Source organism: Euprymna scolopes, chromosome 5 (genome assembly GCF_053919585.1).
Source record: "Euprymna scolopes isolate OS-2025 chromosome 5, ASM5391958v1, whole genome shotgun sequence".
NCBI lineage: Eukaryota > Metazoa > Mollusca > Cephalopoda > Sepiida > Sepiolidae > Euprymna > Euprymna scolopes.
In genome coordinates this window covers 66360090-66367224 of record NC_136486.1, presented here as the reverse complement: position 1 = coordinate 66367224, position 7135 = coordinate 66360090, and the positions used below count along the sequence as shown (strand labels likewise).

Sequence of the window (7135 nt, the reverse complement as noted above, 5' to 3'; positions counted from 1 at the left end):
TGTGCAAAACTGTTCTTTAATCTTACATATAATTTATGTAACGAAGTATAAGTTACCAATTCATTGCCCCTTCTTTTTATGGGTGTCTAGTTTACATTTTCTAGTGAAAAATGACGTTAGCTATCTATTTAAATCTAAATATCTAGTTTAAAAAGTCAAACAAAAATAAAGCCATTAAAATCAACAAAAATATGAAATACATGTAAATCGACAACATATATATGTGTATATATATAAATATATATGTATGTATTTACATATATACATATATAAAAGCAGCAATCGTTCATTCATGTATATATATTCATTTATTTATGTACTTATGTTTAATTAGTGTAGCAAACAAAATGCTTCATTACAATTTAACATCAAGATAAAGGGAACTACACTTCAGCAAATTTTAGAAAAATTCGATCAACAATCAAAGAAAAGGGAAAAATAGTAATATTGCTCAAAATTAATTGCATAAAAATCTTCTTCAACTTTCCAGAAAATCATTGCATAAAAATGTTATTCATCATATTCAATTCATTTAATGTTTTAAAAAGTAAATGACAGAAGATTGTGGTAGTTTGGTCTTGAAAATCTCTCATTTTCCAATAAAATGAGAGATCGATCGTTGATTAAATTGATGAAATAACGAAGTCACTGGAAACAATTAAGGCACGCTGAAAGATAAGAATATAAATTATATATAAATTCTTAATTAATACTTATAATCTGAACATCGTGTAAAAATTATGTTATAAAAGCAAAAATTATATATATATATATATATATATATATATATATATATATAATGCAAACCATAAGAATTCTACAAACCAACACGAATAGCTAAATCGAACAAAGAAAATATGGAATAATAAAAAGATAAATCAGTTACAAAAAAAGAAATCATACGAATATATTAAAGTTATATAATTTATGAATTGTATGCCAATACACATATACGCAATAATAATGTTATAACAATACAATTTATTAGTAATTGATTAACATACCAATCCATTCGAATTATATTTACGTAAATGCGCTAAGAGAATTGTTTAATACTCATGTGAAAGTTATATAAAAGTGATATATGAAATGCTGTACAAGTTAGATGAGTTATATAACAATGAAAGTAACAGAAAAAGAATGATGATGAGAAATAAATTTTGGAAATATGTTTCACTCGACAGCCAGTATTATATAGAAAACCGAATTCCTATTGGTCTAAATTTGAGGAAAAGGAGAGGAAAGGTCACTTAATAAGCAAAATACATGTTATATTTAGTTTTTATTATCAGTATTCGTTTTCAGGTATGAAATAACTTTCTAAAGTCAGCTGCTCCAGGATACAATTTGACTTTATAACTATTACTGATAAACGAACGCGTTTTCGTTTTCAAATTAATTCATATTTGACAAACTTATTTCAAACTGAGTAGATCTAGTAAATAAAAGGTTATGGTGTTTTGCCGCTGATAAGCGTAATAAAAATCCCTCGTCTTTTATGTATTTCGCTAAATTGTCGTTTCTCTTCTATTTTATCACTAACATACTATACTCACACAAACATTTTCAAACGATTCTAAAGAAAAAATAAACGGTTATTCTCTTTAAATATTGATTTACTGCAAACCATTTTTCAAAACCTCTGTATGCAATGTAATCTTCCACTTTAGTTTCGGATTAGGCAATACCTACCCATTAGTTCGATCCTCTATGATTCTACAAATATTTTCGAGTGCAAAGTAATATTGCGCAGCTACTGTTTACTTTTCTGGTATCGTAAAGCTATATTTTCTTTTGATTTAGCTAAGTAGTCTTTTCTAGTTTTGTTTTGCACAAGTCTCATTGCAACGGCGTCATTTTATTTCAAATCTCATATGACTGGGACGAATCATGTTTGTTTGTGTTTATACTCTTCGACTCTTTAATATTTTCTGGATGTTCATAAACCACTGCTGATTTCTCAAATATGGCTTGCCTTTCCTTTAATTCTAATTTACTGTAATATTAAATATTTAGATTAATTGAGCTATTCTTATTGTCTAAAGCAATATTTTCACAAAATCTCGCTCGCGTCAGCTCCGATTTACTTCGGGGGTATCTTGCCGAACTAATGTATCTTGAAAGATTCCTGAGTTCGACATCTGAGTATTATCGAGCTGAACAAGATACACCAGAATCAAAATCGGAGGTTCCATCCGCCGAAACTTTTGAAAACTTTACCCAAGATGAGAATAGTAGCCTGTGAAAATAAAAAAAAATGTCTAACATCATCTCAACAAATAAAAAACATATTATCCTATTACATTATTGGCAATTCTTCAGTTATGTTGCTAGTATCCATAACATAATTGCTTTACGCTAATTTCTATGTTTCATAATTCTTTCAAATTGTTTTGTGGTTTAGTACGGCTTTCAAATACGATTCTATACTAAGTGTCGCATATACTGTTTCATTAAGGGCAATTATATTGGTTCGTTTCAGTAATAAATCCTGAGGTTTATCATCGCAACATTTTCATCGTATTTTAAACATATTCTGCTATTATAAATTCATGAAAAACATAATTTAAATTCAACAAAACACGATATGCAAAAATGGCATCGACGAGAATAGAATTCAAGATACTTGTTTTATAATTATGAATAATCGAATAATCAACCGATCGCAGACTTTCATTTCTGAAAATATCAAGGTGGAAATTCACATTTTTGATTTAGGATAATTTGAACACCTTTTAAATGCTTTAAGATTTGAATATATTGTTTTTTACTCTTTTTCACAAGAAACAAAGCATACTGCCAATTGGGCGTTAAAGGTTACTATTTGGCAGCGTGTCTAACAGGTAACTGTGAAAGTTGAGTATGGATATGTTTCCTCACAGTACATTTAAACTTCTGCAGATGAACACAATAAGGGGCACAGGAGATAGTTTCAAAGCATAACAGTTCAATGGAAGAATCGTTCGAATGAAAGGCTTTCCAGCATCTAGGGAAGTCAAATGTCAAGAGTGGGATTTATTGCTATGATATTACACGAGCATTGCTAAAGTCCACAATAGATTCATGTTGCCGGTGAATGTAAACCGAGCAATTTGAAATATGACCTCTCAGGTTGTGTGTTATTTAGCATGGCAATCGACGGTTTACAAGGTTTTTGTAGTTGTGAACAAAAGCTTGGGAGGCCTTTGTAGCATTAAATTTTACCAGCCATTAACAAATCAATTCCACTTCGATAATCAGTGTAAATTGTTCTATGCTCAGTATCTAGTTGGATTGGTCGCATTTAAATGTGGGAAATACATTTCACAGTATGGTTTTACACATTGACAAAAATACATAGCATCATTTATTCAGGAATCTATCGTTGATTAGAAGCATATTTACCGATACTTATCTGATAAATCTTCTCGGAAGAAATGCACTCTAGAGAACATTTGACGTTCGACGATCACGGCCAGAATTTTACAATGTTTTATTTAGTTGCAATCAATTAATTAGTTAAGCTATGTGAATTATCTCATAAGTGCACAACTACTCTAATCATTTTTATTAGATATACATTTCTTGACTGAAGCTTTATTCAGGATAGATGACTCCCTATAATCATAAGTAATCTTTGTATACGTTACGGTCATATTCTAATAATATGTATGAAACATAATTAAAATAACCAATTAGTAATTGAATACATATGAAAAACTGCTGCCGATAATATCTTATAGCGCATTATATCTTGCAATATACAAAAACAAGTGCATCTGTGGGCACAGGAACTCACATTTACGGACACACAAGCATACACACATACGGACATGCAGTAATAAAATTCTGTACTTAGTAAACAAAATTATATATATATATATATATATATATATATATATATATATATATATATATATATATATATATATATATATGTATTTATTTACCAGTGGTGAAAAAACCGGACTAAAGTGCTCAATGTGTAGTCAGAGCAGTATATAGGAAATTTATTACTGTGAGTCCAGAATGAGTTTACAAATTGTTTCAGCTAGAGGAAAATCCTCAAAGAGAGGAAAGATCCAACTAGCATCATCAGAATTAATAGATGGACTAAGTTATAAAGTCAAATATAAATGGAAAGATCGTAGATAAAGGGGAGTTAGAAAAGAAGGGGGAGTGGTGGGGAGAGGACGTTGGAGTTTAAAGTAGTAGGAGTGTATTAAAAAAAGAGAGGGGTTTATAATTAAATATTAATTATGTGTAAATTCTTATATACGTGTTTTTAACGGTTTAAACTTAAAAGACGCTACTTTTGTTGATAACGGCATAAGTAACAGTTAATTTAAAGGACCACAATGGCAACAGGTTGGAGAGTTAATGTTAGTGAAGGAACGGGTTGAAAATGGGGTTTAAAGTAATTTAGCCGGGCGGGGAGAGATTGAAAGATATTTATTGTTTATAAAATGGAAAGAAAAAGAAAAGGAAAAATAAGTTAATGAATTATACTTTACAGGTTTATTTTGATAGTGTAATGATATATATAATTAAATATAATATATATATAAATAAATTAGCCGGGCAGGTAGAAATTATACGTTACAGGTTTATTTTAATGAAATAAAATAAAATAGGTGAAAGCTTAAGTAAGTAACTTAAATAATAGAAAAAAACATTTTTAATAAGTAACACACAAATACAAGCACACGCATAAATATGTACAGCAAATGCACATACGTAAATGGGGGAAAAGCACATGCGTGATCACACATACATATATATATATATATACATATATACACAAACATACATATACAAACACATATTTATATATGTACACATACACAGATACGTAAAAATACACGCATATATACATATATAAACATATATGCAAATACACATACATCCAGATGCAAACACTTACACATACATATATATATATATACATATACATACACATACATATATAAATATAAATTAGCTGGGGGGGATTGAAAAATATTTTATAAATAATTTTTAAATTTTCAGGCGTTGTAGTTGAAGGAAAGAGAGAAAGAGAAAAATATAAATTAATGAATTATAATTTACAAGTTTAGTTTACTAATATAGAAATAGGTAAGAATATCAGTAAGTTAATCAAATAATAATAAATTCATAAAATTATTAGGGAGATATTTATAATAAGTGAATAAAACACATACACACAGAAAAACACACACACAAATATACATGTAGAAGATACGTACACAAATACAAATATATATAAACACATACATATACACACATGTAGAAGATACGCTTAAACACAAATACATATATATATATACATACATATACACACATATATATACACACATATAAATGCATACATACACACACATATACATACATATACACACACATACACTCATTCATATATATATATATATATGCACATATATATACATATATATATATATATATATATATATATATATATATATATATATATATATATATATATATATAAATTAGCTGGGCAGGGAGAGATTGAAAAAATTATTTTTTTGTATTTAATTTATTATTTATATTTTACTGGATTGTCGGGCGTTAAGTTGAAAGAAAGAAATGAGAAATAGAAGGGTAAATAGGTGAATTATACGTTATAGGTTTATTTAATAAAGTAAAAAAAAAGGAAGGGTATCAGTAAGTTAATTAAATAATAAAAATTAATATAATTATTAATAAAATGTAGATAGTAAGTAGATAACAAAAACACACAAATACATACACATGAGTACACATGTAAAAAATACACACATCAATGGGGGAGGAGCATGTGCTTGAGTATATGTACAAACACAAATACGAAAAATATGTGAATAAGCTTCGTGTTAAAAAATATGATATTTATTATTGAAAGAATTAGTAAGAGGAAAATATAAGAGAAAAGTGTATTATATATGTTATATGTAGATGGTAAATTAAATAATTAATTAAAATAGAAGGTAAGTAAATGATTAAATGTTAACAAGTAGATAATAGACCGAGAGGCAAGTCAAAGGATACCAATTGTGATAAGTACGTAATTGAAATAATAGAAATCGAGACCTAACTATGGAAATAGCCAATAAGAAACTATGGGGCGAGAACCTTTAAATAATGCCATAATGAGTGATTAAGGCAAATGGGGGGGGTACAAAAATGAGTTTGGTAAAGAGAGATGCAGCTAAAAAATGGTGGGATAAATAGGTGGGGGTTCTGTAGAGGGGTTCTTTTAAAATGAATGGGGGACTATATAGTTTAGGTTGTAAATAGGGTGTGTGTAATTCGTTAGTGTTAGATTTTAGGGGTGGGTTATAGTTATTATTAGAAGGGTGAGAAGTTGCTTAAGAGGTGGGATTTATAATGTTTACAATTAAGTGAGGTTTCAGTTTTTTTATTTAGAAGTTTATCTCTATCTCTAAAATTAGTAATCAGTAATTTTTCAGTTAAGCATAAATAACATGGGGAGTTTAGTGATTTACAGGTACTAGCTCTATTAAGAATTCCCCAGCTAATAATTGGGGTGAGGTTGTTTCGGGTAAGTAGTAGATAGTGGTTAGTTAATGAAGTACTATTGGGGTGGTTGGGGTTATTTAGGGAGCATTTATGCACTCTAAATCTGTCTTTAAACGTGGTGCTTGAGAGGCCAATGTAATTTTTTTTGTTTTGTGGGTCTTCAGCAGGGGCAATAGTTGCTTTGTAAACTACATTTGTTGAGAGACAATTTTGCTGGAGCGGGCATTGGGGTTTGTTAAGATAGTTACACTTATTTTGACCATTGTTATTATAGTTGTGGTTATTTAGTATTTTATTGTTGTGTTTTTTAATTTTATTTTCTAGATTATTTGTGCAACTGTAGCTAAGCTTAACAGTGTTCTTATTAAAAATTTTATGTAGAATATTACTAGGGGGGAAGTGGTGATTAAGAAGCATCAAGAATTTTTTTACCTAATTTAGTTTTTATCATATTATTATAGGGAGGGTTAAACCAGAGGACTTTGCAGGATCTGTTATTCCTATTTGTATTGTTGGGTTTATTAGGGCCCAAGTATGTAATATTAGGGTTGGAATATCCAGATTCCTTTAAAGCATTTTCAAAGAAGGGTTTGTGTAGGTTAAAAATGCTGGAGTA

General features: G+C 28.8%; 1 long non-coding RNA gene across 1 annotated transcript in view; it reads right to left on the bottom strand.

Annotated features, from left to right (window-relative positions):
• Positions 1-533: 533 nt before the first annotated feature.
• The window catches only part of LOC145277096 (uncharacterized), a 57825-nt gene continuing 51223 nt past the window's right edge, over positions 534-7135 (bottom strand). Inside the window, exon 4 of the long non-coding RNA XR_013868106.1 lies at positions 534-668. This is a non-coding gene — a long non-coding RNA (uncharacterized LOC145277096). The remainder of the gene's footprint in view (positions 669-7135) is intronic.